Source organism: Manacus candei, unplaced genomic scaffold, assembly GCF_025592945.1.
Source record: "Manacus candei isolate 608988 ecotype Guabito, Panama unplaced genomic scaffold, ASM2559294v1 h1tg000014l, whole genome shotgun sequence".
NCBI classification, from domain to species: Eukaryota; Metazoa; Chordata; class Aves; order Passeriformes; family Pipridae; genus Manacus; species Manacus candei.
This window is the reverse complement of record NW_026138062.1, coordinates 58,894,156-58,908,300: the sequence shown is the minus strand read 5'-3', so window position 1 is coordinate 58,908,300 and position 14,145 is coordinate 58,894,156. Positions and strand designations below refer to the sequence as shown.

General features: G+C 37.5%; 1 protein-coding gene across 15 annotated transcripts in view; it reads right to left on the bottom strand.

Moving 5' to 3' along the window:
* ZBTB20 (zinc finger and BTB domain containing 20) overlaps positions 1-14,145 on the bottom strand; it is a 475,348-nt gene that overhangs the window by 340,485 nt on the left and 120,718 nt on the right. The gene's annotated exons all lie outside the window — the stretch shown is intronic.

Genomic DNA, 14,145 nt, shown 5'->3' with positions numbered 1-14,145 from the left:
CTGAAAAGAAACAGGTTAAAATCTCTTTCAGTTATAATTGGTATTTCAGATTTAATTAAAAATTAAACTTTCATAATGTTTCACCATCCAAAGCAATGCATTATCAGTCAAGCGTAGCCTTTTTTTTTTTGTTAAAAGAAGCTCTTCCCAGAGTAGTTTGCAATGAAAGAAGAAGGGGAAAAAGGCAATTGAGAGTAGCAAAATATATTTCTTCAGCAAAAGATCTCGGAATAACTTGGAAAGAAGCCTTCTGCCACTTAATTTTAACAATCAACCTTATACTAATTAAAAAAAAAAATTAAAAAAAAAAAGCATCACAATTAAAGAAGACAGAAAAACACCATCACATACCAACGACTGTGAGGAGAAAAATGTTAATTTCAGCAAAACAAGGACATTGCTAGGACCAGAACATACGCACCAAAAGGGAAAATATGGTTTTACATAATGCCAGCCAACAACATTTTTAAAAATTCGTTCTACAGCATGTAGCACTTTTAGACTGTTGCATGGGGGAGCAGAGAAAGACAAGTTCAAAAAGAGGAAAGCTGTTTTAAAGTGTACAAGGCAAAAGGTCCCTTGCAACCTTTTGTTAAGGGATACAAAATAGCTCATCTGTAAAACTGCACAGTTTTTTTATCATGTAAAATAAATGTCACGTTACTGTGCAAAACAGATGATTAAGAAGTGGTAGCTGTAGACATAGTATTTGAACAGATGCAAAAAAAATATATATTTTTTTTTTCAAAATGCAGTTGGAATAGTTGGAATGACAATAAAACTCCAGGGGTTGCACCATAAATATGAGTTTAAATGTTAGACTGGAGTTTAAAACCTGTGGTTTTAATTATATCTAATTATAAAAGCTCCAAAACCAGGAGAAATGAGAAAACAAAAAAATATTAATAATAAATTCAAACATTTTTGCAATAAGTTGTCAGGATTCAGCCTCATAATAACAAACCATACAGCAATATACACAGACACATACAATGTATCAGTGACTCCTTAAAGAAACAAATCAAAACTTGATTAAATTTTATTTTTAAAAGGTGACAGCAGAACTTGCCTAATTTATCTCATTCAAAGTCCAAGCTATTCTCTTCACCATCAGCACACTGACAGAGATCAGCAAATAAATCCTGGATGTGAATCTAATACTGATTTTGAATGTCCCACAGGCTGGGACCAATTCCTAAGTGAAATTTTGCTTTATTCTCCCATAAGTAAAAATCCAGTTCTTCAGACTGCAGAATTATACGAGCCTTCTCAATCCATCCCCACAGTTGTTTAAAACGAAATGCACTGTATCAGACAATATACTGTCACACAAACATGTTCATACACACATGTATACCACAAACAAGAACGAGCTCACGAACTTATTTGTGGGTTTAACTTCCCACTCCATCAAGATCAGAGGTATTGAAGATCAGGAGACAAAGCAGAGAGTACAGAACAGGACAGCACAGCAAGAACCAGAAACAATTCTTGAGCATTTGAATGATGGAACAAGAGCCCCCAACACAGGCAGTAGGATGATGCCACAAGATAACCTTTGTAGGCTTGGATGAAATTTTCCTGAAGGAAGCATTTGAGAAACATGTTCTTCATCCTTTAGACAACATTATATCAAGCAACTTTCCTTCTTTCTCCTGACTGGCATGTAGTCAGATAGACTGAGAAACAAGGGAGAAACCCAGGCAAGAAAACTGGAAAGTCCATCAGAAGCAGGCAAGAGCACAACTGCCATATAAGTGATAACAGCTTCAGCCTTTGAACTTCCAATTCTTTCTCTTCCTTCCCTTTCCAAATTTACCCCTTTTATAACATCTTCAGGACTGTAATGCTGGCAGGGAAGGAGAGGGGCAGCAGTATTTACAATCCAAAGCTATTTCTTTTAATGAATGCAATGAAAAACTGACCTCAACTGAGAAAACAAAGAGCATTCACTGAGGGTGAAATGTATCCCTGTGTAGAGAGCCAGCATACAGACTGCACCACTGAAGCCCTATTCCAATGACCTAAATAGGAATAAATTGGTGCATGGACTTCACCACTGCGAATTTTGTCCAAATTCTTGTAGAGAATGAGGAAACATGGCCCTCTCCTATCAAAGCAAAAAGGTATAGCACCTCCTTCCCATGCTGGGCACCATCCTGACAACTCTTCAGTGTATATTTCTTGGATTGGAAAGGGAAAGGAGGGAATGCAACATTTAGTGTTACTCTGTAAGTTAAACACGAGGGCATAGTTCCTGCAGATAAAGCCATCCCTCTCCTCCAGGCAGGCACAACCAGCACACGCCACGATCCTTCCGCTAAAAGGAACACAGTCTGGGAAACAGTTCTTTATGAGAGCATGTTCAGTGCCATCTTGAAAAACTTGCAATTAAATAACCATAGTTAACAGAGCACCTGACATACAACAAACACAGCCCGAGCATCTTAAAGAGCCATTTTAGCTACAAATTAATGTTAAACCCAGAGAAAACCTCGTGAAACTCAGAATACCTATCATTGCCACTTTAGCAGTATCTTCCTTTTACAAACTCAGAAACCTGTGACTTCACCTGTATGAGTGAGAGGTAGAAACAGAGGTAGATTCTTAAGCAGAAGACCTGCATTCCTGTGCACAGGTGATGAGGCTTAACATCTGTGGGGCAGGAGATCATGATTGTTGACTGAAAGAAGTGCCCTAAGTCCCTCACAGAAAGCAAGATACATGGCTCAAGAATGGGCAATGAACTTCTACTTGAGGGAGGTCCAAGAGCTGGAATTGCAAGAATGAAGAGTATGGCAGGTCAGGAATGAGGCACATGAGTAAAGTGTTAACAGCAGAGCAAGTGTTAGCTCTTAGGAAAGGCTTTAAAAACAAATATGAGAAGGTAAACACGCTTTGCTTTCTCATGATTTCTGATTGCCATAAAGCTTATGCAGAGACTGAAAACTGTGAGAGGAAAGCTACCGACTGTACGACTGAAGTTCATTAACAATATTCCATGACTTACAAGGGCTCCTGACTCTGCCTGACTCATGTTTATGGTCTAGTTCCCCACTTTCATAAGAACCACATTCATTCCATCTAAAAATTAAAGAGAACAAAAAAAAAAAAAGTATAATTTGTTGTTGGGAAACATTTCAGAAGATGTTGGCTTTCTGCAAACTCTTAGCAAAAAGGAAGTTCCATATCTGCGAGGTTTTGATTTTCTTTGAATACCTTAAGTCAGATGGAGCAGGTTATTAAGAATCCCATATAGCTGATTAATTATGAGGACAGGGAAGGCTAGGAGAGAATATAGTACAACACTTATTGATATATTTAGAATTTTCTACATATAGAAGTTACAGCATCAGTCAATTGATCTTTCTCAAGTTCACTTCTGGAACTGAAAATCAATGATGAACCAACTGCCACACATAACTACTCAGAGAAGGTAAAATACAGATGTCCTGACTCAAGAAAAAACCCCATTGATAATATTCAGAAAGTCATCTTCAGCAACAGGAAAAGGGGGAAGGAGAGGGCACTGGATGACAAACAGACATACACAAACAAAAAACCAACCCAAGACCTTGAAGAGAATTTTCAAAACTGCTCATGGGCCAGACATGGGACCTCATTCCAACTTCAGAATCTAAATGATTACTTAGAATATGGCCCAGATTATCTTCTGACATTTTAGGTTTGAAAACATAAGCAAGGCTATGGACTAATTGCATCACGGAAATGAAAAAGGAATGTCAATCTTTTATGGACTCCTCATCTAACAACAAATAAGCAAACTTTGAAATTGGAACCATAGACACACCAGCACAATGCTCTGTCCAGGTTTATCAGTAATGCAAAAGAATAAATCTTATTACCATAGATATAACATTACGCTACTGATTTTTTAAGATGAATGCACTGTAGTTGGTATTAGTTCTCCATAAACAGCTTTATTTTGTTTTCAGTCTCTTGTCTTGAGGGGAGAGAACAAAAAAAAGAGGGGAAAAAAAAAGAATTAAGTAATGCCAGTGCTTGAAAAAATCCTTCCGAAAAGCTTTCCTGAATTGGAGACCTTCATACATTTTCTAAAAATATGCAGGAATTTTGGTAATTTCTAATTCTGCCTTCAAACTCACAGCTATTTGTATGGTATAGCAGTGTTGATCTGGGCTTATTTGTAACACTCTAGCACTGTGGACCAGAGCCACGGGGCAGCTGATGGCAGAAACCTGAGGTTTTTTGTGATTCAGTAGAACGGGAGCAGAGGACAACCTACAGCATTGTGCTGGGATCAAGGGCTCCTTCCACTGCAGGAACGGACAACAGGAGACTAAAGGTTTCTTTGTCAAAATGGTAAGTCTCCATCTGTTACTAGTTCACTGCAAAGATGAGCGCCCACAGAGAATTTGTCTTCCTTATGGCATTCATCTTTTGAGCTTACTTTCCTAGTGAAGACTGTACCCATCACAAATTTTAATTTCCAAACCATGGCTGTTTCAGCTAGAAAAACATTTTAATCATGAAAAAGGTGTACTTTTGGCTACATTTCACACACATTCCCCAACAGTATTTGAACTATTTTTGTTCAAGTATGAAAAAAATCTACCTTTGGGCAAAGACTAACACTCCTTGAAATCTAAGTTTCAGAAAGTTAGAGACACTCAACTGAATAAAAGACACCATGCATAATCCACCCTAATGGTCACTTTGAAACAGGTATTGGATGCAATTTCAACACAAGGGCCCTCAAACTTGTTAGATGTGTTGGATCCCCTAATAGCACAGTCCACCCCTCTCATTTATTCCTACTGCTAACAGAGTAAGCAACAAGCACTTGAGAAGCCCAGCTGTGAAAGCAGATGAGAAGCTGAACTTCTCAACCCAAAGAAGAGTCAGTCTCTATAACTGTACTTAAGATCTGACCTGAACTCCTAAAGTGCAGTTTAATGGATAGTTCTATAATCAGGTGGGACCCAGCATCCTTCTAAATACCTCTTGAAGCTTTCCTCCTACGCAGGGGCGATGATGGTAATCAAGTTGGCTGCTGAAAACCACGATATTCCTTATTCCAACTGTTTTCTTGCACAAGCTGTCCCTAGATCCTGTTTATGTTCCCAAGGAACAGGAACAGTGACAGCATGCAGCTTTCATGAGGCCTTGCCCAAACAATTCTTTCTCTAAAGATGCATTTTTTTTTGTGAAGCAGCTCTGAAGCTGATATTCTCTGAGTATCTCTTGGAATAAAGCTTGAAGACTTCACTTATGCCCTTTACAAGCTATTGTAGCATATAAGCTTCTCCTAGTTCTTTTCAAGGTTCGTAATGCTTTGATCTTCACAGCCTCCCTGCTCCTGCTAAATGGTATCATCTCCCATGGCTCATATTATCTTTAGCACATAAAATGATAATACCTGTTAAGAAGCAGGCTCTATCATGTAATCACAGCAGAACCTTTACATTTATTCTGGTTTAACACAGAAACTTACATCAATAAGTGCTTCATTGTGATGGGTATTTCAATGCGGTGACAAACTGGGCAGATAAAGGTAATGTGGTGGATATAATTTGTTTGGATTTTAGCAAGGCCTTTCACACAGTACCACACAGGAAGCTCATAGAGGCACTAGAGAATTATGGTCTGGATACTATATTACAATAAGGTGGATAAAAACTGTCTGACAGATAGGAAGAAATGAGTTATTAATCAATGGTATTAGATAAGAATAGAAAGAAGAATCTACTCTGATGTCGAGCAGTAGGTGTTAGGATTATCACTAAACAGATTCATTAGGGATGAGAAAGTGAAGGTAAATATTGACAGCATCCAAAACTGATGATTCAAAAAAAAATTAATGTATGAAACATGAAAGGTATCAATATTGTAAGATACAAATAATGCAGATGTGCATGACCCAGAACAATGTGGTATTTAATATATCTTAAAATGCAAAATCATTATTGAAAACCAATAGAGAATTTTGTTTTGAACTCAGAAATAAGGTTTTCACTGTACTGGTTTGACTTCGTCATGGTACTCTGCACTGTTATGGTCTAGTTGTGAAATTGGCTCCCTTGCAAAGCAAAGTAAAATAACAAATTGCAGTCATTGTGGTAAGGGACAATCATCTGGCTTACTTTCTTAGAGCAAGGATATTAGTTCTAATGATTAAGATTTTGAAGTTTTAAGTAATCACACATAACATCCTTCGATTCTTCTTTGGAAACGAGGTCCTCCTTTAGTTGTAGCTCCCGAATTTCCACTGCCCTGCATAGTTAAAGCCTTTTTGTTACTGATTTCTGGTACAGGAGGTGACATTGAGTTATCTCCACAGACACACTCCGTACATGTAACACTCCAAGTTTAACGGGTACTACCTCTCCACTTCCTTCACAGATCTGCCCCAAGGAAAGTCAGTCTGACCCTTATCTATGAAAGGGCAAGATCTTGGATGAAAGGCAACGTACTCTGGAAGAGTAAGAAATTTCAGAAAGTTGTCACAACTTTTACTCTTGACTTATCACTAATGGTCATCGCCTTGCTATCTGACATCAGGAGACTGTGCCTGGTAACTCATCTCCATTGCCTATGAAATCTGTCATCTATGTTTTTGAGACCTTTGATCTTCTCCCAGGATCTACAATACTACTTCTACCTTCATGTAGCAGCCTGACCCTATCTCCCTGACAAGCACCTCCTTCCCTCTGCCTTCACTGGGAGAATCCACCTTGTTTACACGGCAAAGCTTCCATTTTCCCTTCTTCACTGCAGAGAGAGAAGGGACTACAATGAAGGTGTGATACTCACCTCACAGGAGAAAGAGACAATGGGGGAAGTGCAATCAGCACAGAGACATGAATGTGGAGTTCTAATTGATGCCAGAGAAGTGGAATGAATGAGAGGCAGCAATACCCACTTCAGGTCTCTGGAGCAGCAAGTGTAAGTGTGGCCTTGATACACTTTAGATGGACTGTAAGTCCAGCACTGTTACGCTAACCGAAGCAGATGCCTTATCTCTACAGGTCTGCCAAGGACCTTGGGAGAAAGTTGGGATTTTGATGTGTAAAGCCTTTCAATAATAAATAAAATTTTAAAAAAAGCAAAGTCTACAGGATAAGTTTGGACTTCATATAAGCAGGTGCATCTCAGGTGGTACTAGGACTCCTAGAAATTACACATGGACAGATTTTATCCCACCATGTGCAGAAGCACAAATCAATGCAGTCTTTTACTTTGGCACATTACTTATTCTTTTGCCAGAAGGCCATTAACCTGAAGCCCAAAACCAACATCATCTTGCACAATGTCATGCACTAACCATGGCCAGAAGTTTCACATTATTTCAGTTTATGTAACTCCCATATTAAACTCAAGGCCCAACGAGGATACTGAACAATATCTTATTGTACAGGCTATTGAGATTCAATATTACAGGGACAATGCTACCAACTCCCTCCAATTTCATTCATCTCAGAAATCTTTACAAATTTAATACCAGAGGGTTTTGAGACCTTTGGACTTAACTGTAAATCTGATGCTTAAACTTTTAATGTAACACCAATGTAAACTCTCAAATATTCCCCAATAAAGTCCATATATGTAATTCTTGTTTAATTCACAAGAAGTGAAATTCAAACTCAGATGGAACTATATAAAAGTCCAGGGAAGTTCAGTGCCTGCATTATGATTTGGTAAAGCTCTATTGTAATTTTATTCCTGAGAAACAATGCAGGGAAAAAAAAAGAATATATCAGCAATGATTCTAACTGATCACTGTGTCAGGACAGGAAATAATATTTAGAAAAAAAATAAGAAAAAAACCTTCCATTTACTTTCAATATTAGTAAAAACAAGAAACAGCTTTCTATGTTGCCAGCCACATCCTGCAAAGTCTGTATAATAAAGCAACAGCATAATGACTAGATAAGTTTAAAATCTGGATTCAGAGACCTCAGCATCCTGCTGCCCTGGTCCAATACAAATTATATTTGCAGTTATTCCAGGACCTTGAGCTATGGAGTGTACACACTTAAATCTGTGCACAATTTACCTCTGTTTCAAGTACTTAAGATGAAGAGTACACGCTAGGTATGAGCTTAGACTTGCAGGGTTTCTGCAATGATTGAATTGTTTGAAGTTCCAAGATAAAATTCACTCTGTCTCCATTTGCACTACAAAAAATAAAACATCCCTAAAATACAATAAAATGTTGTTATTAGAAAAATGAGGTTGAGTATTCAACCTGTTCCGTAATCTGTGTTTAAACAAAGAGATAAATGTATTCTCTTGGTGGTCAACCAAACTACAGAATTGAAACTGATATATCATTTTTTAGCAGTAAAAAAAATTGTAACAAAAAATTGTATACAGAAAAATATAACATTAAGTTCCACCCTGTTAACAACTAACACTGGGCAAAACACTACAAGACCATATGTTAATTACATTCCACATAAAGAAGAAGAGAAGTTCAGATATGCTAGTGGTAACTAAATTTTTAATAAAATAACAACTTCAATCTTTTTCAAGTCTTTTCCAAAATACCAGAAGTGATTAGAACACATTATGGACTAGTCACTTGCCAAGTTTCATGTTTGAAATCAAAGCTGTTTTAAAATTTCCTGAACAACAAAAAAGCATTTTAAAACTGGTAACATTCATTCATGGTGATATAAGCAAATACCAGCCAATCTGAATCTTAGAACATTCTTGATCTAATGCCTTTATGTTGCAACTAAGCCCAGAAAAATATTTCAGCCCCAAATGCTGAGACAATATAATAATATTCATAAATAAAAAGGGTCATTTACATATTATACAACTAAACTTTTTATTTCTTTAATATACCTTGAAAGAATTAAAAGGAGAGATCCTTCAGGACTATTGTTGTCGTAACTGAGATGCATTTACATTTACAAAATTTACCAAAGATGAACCTGCCTCTAATTTGCATGGAAGATCTCAGCACTCTCCAAGTATTTTCTCAATAAATAACTACAAAAAGGAAGTGGGTCTATCATGGAGGAACTGCTTAGTTTCTTTGCATGCGCTGAGGAACTCCTTTTGAAATAATGCAGGACAGCACCATCTCATGCTTTGCCACCCCCCCACCCTCTCCCACCTAAGTAATACATAAGGAACAAAACTTGAACCTGTATCTTCCACAGTAAAGGCACTTGCAAAATACACTGAGCCTGCCAGGATACAAAACACCAACTGCTATTCCACTCTGTGGCTACCTTTTTTAAGACTGTTGCCTGTTTATTCTGATGTATGCAAGCAACAGAATGAAATACAATAAGAAGCTGAACTTTAGGGCAGTAGTTTACAATAAAAAGAATATTATTCTAGGATTTATATGTACCTATAAATTCTCATTATGCATCTGTGTGTACTAATAGAGCCTATGACACAAAACACCATATTATTTAATGTCAATTGAATGAAGGTTTGCTTTCAATTACATATAGTCAACTGTCCCTATAATCAGTTGGTGCAGTAACTGGGCTGAAATTTCCAAACATATTCAGCCTTTCCTCCTTGAATCTCAGAATTATTTAGAAACACAATTTCTTTTCCATTAAGAGACACAGGGATGCCAACAACTACGTTATTACCCCAGCAGATCCAGAGATGCTGGAGCAGAACTATGAAGTCCAGCTGCCAGATCTTCTGCTGTAGCCATCTGACATAAAACTCTCTCCCTCATACATTTCTCTCTTTTAGCTTAAGTTTTTACTCTTTAACAACATCCTACGACATTAATGCCTTTCTATTTTCTAAATGACTGAGCCTCGTATTTGGCCAAGAAAAAAACTTTCCATCTCCTGAGCTGTAACTCAAACCAGCCTAGGGTTTTATGTAGTCTGTGATCTCCTTTCTGTCCTCATTGAGTTGAAGTCTGAACTAAGAAAAAATAGCCAGTTCACAAAGACAAAAAAATATATCTCTAATGTATGTAAAAATGCTTCCCCTGGTGAATTACAGGAGAAAAGTTGGGTTTTTTTCTTAATTCTAAGCCACATTAAGTCCAAAAGGAGAAAGTCCTGCACGGAAAATGCCTACAGAATTATTTCCTAACCCTACAGACTGCAGAAAATTCCACTGTGTTAAATAAGGTGGTACCAAGGCCACTTAAACATATTAGCACATTCAATCTGCATCCCCTAATTGTTCTTAAAAACGCTAATGAAATGTTCCAGACCACTTTTTATTTGTAGGACTTCTGAAGTCATCCATTACCACCATTTCTCTTAAAGCCGCACAGCAGTCCACGTACCATTGGTATTGCTTCTGGCCTGCAGAAAACTCTTCAGTCACATTGCTCTGGCTCACCTTTTTTGCAGTTGCTAAACTTCATTTGAAAACAATTTGACCACCACCACCCTGTCCTCTCACATAAAAACCAACAACCTCCCAACAAAATTAGCTAAAAGTACATTCAAGATTTGCACTGGAAGCAACCTCAGTTAGTTCTTGAATAGAAAACTACACAAACCAATGCAGAGGGGAGAGAAGCCTCACATCTATGAATAAGAGGATTGTCTCTCATTTCCTAGGATGTAACCCACAACAAGATGTGTCCATATCAGGAAAAAATAAAGAACCCTATCTTTAAGTTCCCGCAAGTACAGTTCCAATTAGGAAGGGTTCTTAGCTTTGAGCTATCACTGTGCTAAAAATAGAAATGTTCAGGAAACACATTACTCTTGAAAGTGATTTCACATACAATCTGTAAACACATTGCCCTTTTAGGTAAAATGGTAATTGTTTGAAAGCCAGAAGCTAGAAATATTAAAGTAGGAGGGATCTTTAAAGACAGTTTGCAACTCAAAAAATTGAAATTTGTGCCTTTTTCTGTAAAAAAGAAGCTGACAGGACTAAGCAAAGTAGTGATGGGCGAGGAAGGACAGTGAAAAGCAACTTCTGCACTTTTGCTTTGGAAGTTTTTGTTTATACACAGAGAGAGAGAGAGAGATACATATATAAAAGAAATGCTGGTGTTCTTTTCTTTTCATAACCTTGTGTGCATCTCTGAGGGACATGATTTGTACCAATCCCCAATTTTGTCATTCATGTTTTATGCAAATTTCATGTTTTCATTTTATCAGATATGGCTTATAAAAGACAACTTAAAATTCACATAGTTCAGGTTACAAGTACAATGCTGTCATAGTTTCCTTCTTTAAAAAAAAAAATCCTTATTTTTCTTTTCTGTTATACCTTCCCTATGCAGTTTGAACGGTACAATACTATTTTATTGACAGGTGTTGTGGACAACTTCTGGTTTAGTAGGTGCAGAACACTGGATGATTAATAATAAATTCGGAGCAAGAAACAGAGTGATTTTTATTCTTTTGGGTGATCAAAATACTGTTTGTTAAGTTTCTTGGTGCAAGTTCTTAAGCAATACTTGGAAAAATATGGGATTGTTAAGAACCTACTGTTTGAATATGCAGCGAAAAGAACTAATAGTGATTAAGAACTATTTGCTATATGTATTGTTAATCAATACCAGCCCAGTAAAGGTTTACTGTCAAGTTTTAAGCTGGCTTGATTTCCCAGTCTTCCAAATTTGTTATTTGTAACTGATGCTGATACGCAGCTTCTCATTGCACGGCTCACATGTTGCATTACATCACCAAATACAAAAAGAAGGGAGTGGCTCTAGCATACATTACAGACAGGTGAAAGGAAGTCCTGATGCTTTACTTTTCACAAATTTGCCAGTGTATGACCAAAAAAACCCACCCAAGTAAACCCGTGTAATCTGTTTCTCGTAAGAGAAGCAAGTTTCAATTATCAGTAAGTCACAGATAGTACCTGAAGAGTTAAACAAGACTCTCCTCATTTTCAGGAGATTATTTTGTTAGTGGTAAAATAATGTTCAGGTAAACCCCTCAAATTTGTAAATGCTCTCAGGTCTCCTCTCTTCAAGCTGCACAGTCCATACCCATACTGTCCTCAAATCAGAAAAACGTTTTCACCTGCATTATTCAATCAGCAGAACCTGCTCAAATCGTTAAATATGAATCATTATCAAGTCGTATGCCAGCATATCTTAAGAAAATATTGACAGCCTGTTTACCATCACCTGCCACCTTCTCAGTATTCGGCAATAAAGAACCCTGAGATTCTCAATCAGGAATCTGAAAATTACCCTCATCCCACGCAGAGATCAATTCAATCAATCGATATTTTCTTACTGCATAAAGAGACAAGTGGTTTTCCAAAGGTCATAGAGCAAATCATTGGTTAAGCCTGGAATAACTAAGGATATCTCTGGATACCAGGTTTTTTTCTTGGTCTTGTTAAGGCTAGAATTGTACTGTCTCAATACATCCTCTCACTAATACTCTAAATTTACCAATTTCAACCAAATTTGCTAGAGGGTTATCACCCCGAACAAAAAGGCTGATTCCTATAAGCTTAATTGAAAAAGAAAAAAGGCAGGGGTAGAGGGAGACACTAGTAATCCCCCCCCCGACAGAACCAACAGTACAAGTTCATACCTTAACTTAGCACCACAGAATTGGATTTATAAACATCTCAAAACCCAGGAAAATACTTCAGTGAGAGGTCATACCTTCTTAGTCAAGAAGTCAATCAATCATAACACTAATCTGTAGAAAATCTAGATTCCAGTGCTCACTGAAACAATTAGTTGTTTCTTGAAAATTACTGGAAGTTTATTCTTCTCCTCTATGACCTTCAGGAGTCCTGATAAAAATGAACCCTGTGAGAAATAGCCTTCTCATTAACTTCTTGAGATAGAACAAAGACTATGTATCACCAAGAAGCATCATTATGCATAACAAATATGTTACTAGAGGAATCTGCTAATATTTTGGATAGCTTTATCTACGAATATCTTAAGCTGCCCAGAATATCTTTCTGATTCCAAAGTAAGGGGAAAAGTTAGTTTCTACATTATTTCTCTTTCTGCAACTTCAAACCAGTCTGCTTCTGGCTTCAAAAATCATGTAGCTGTGTTAATGGCACAAGGCACATTCAGACGTGATTATCACATGTGAAAGGTTAAATAAAAGATTTCAAGACTACATAAACCATCTGAAGTCGCTAAACAGCCACTCATTAGTACACCCTTCAATTGCTTGAGATAGGAGAAGGATTCAGCCTAATCTGAAAGCATTCATGAATTGGTAAGCAATGGGCTGGATATAGACAAGTACTTCAGTCAGCAAATAATTTTTCCAAAGGAAAAGACAGCATAGAAGAGAGATTCTCCTACAAAGGTCACAGACAGTCAGAAAAACCTAGGCTACAGCTCTTGCAGCAAAAGAGTAGTTGCTGCCGAGCAGTGGAGGAAGAATGATGAAGCAAGAATGGATAGGGTACAACACAACATGGTCTGCGAGACAGAACGTGGTCTCAGGACAGAAATGCAGTGCTGGCAGCCATTGTGCTTGGGGTAGGGGTCTAGAAGAGTAGTCTGGGAGTCAATCTGCACTGTCCTTTCCACATTCTATGAGATTTTTGCTTTTTTCTGTTTGAAAAACAGGAATGTAAAGTAACAGTTTGACTTCTATGTTGTCTCTTTTAGGCATCATCAACCATTTCAGAGTGTTGTTATAAAAGACAAGTCTAAAAATATTTTTTTTTCCTCTGACAAGCAGTTTGATTGCTCCATTAGCCAATACCATCACTTTTCCAGAAGCTGTCAGTAAAATGGCAACTGATACCTACATAGGAAATAGCTGCAGTAGCTCAGGTCACACACCGTGACAGCGATGTGTGAATGCTGACTACTGTGTACAACGAACTTTCGTTTCCACTCGCATATTTCTTTTCTTTTCTTTCCCAGTCATGTGACTCCAAGGATTTTAATGTAGCAATCCCCAACTTGACAACGTATTTATACCTTAATCAAACCTACAGCCTTCAAGCTGTCCTTCAAGCTGCTTAAACAGACAGAAAACTAAAAAGAAATAACAGTGCTTTTCAGGGCTTTTGCCTTTTCTGCTTGCACTCTGGAAGAGTACTGTGTGGACATTCTTTATGACTGAAGTATCTGCAGACAGTTTTCCTCTCTGCTTATTTCATTATTAAGGCCAAAATTCTGCCACATAATCCCACAGTTCCTATTTACACCCAATACTACTGCAGAGTTTAGGCACTACATCACAGAAAAAACTG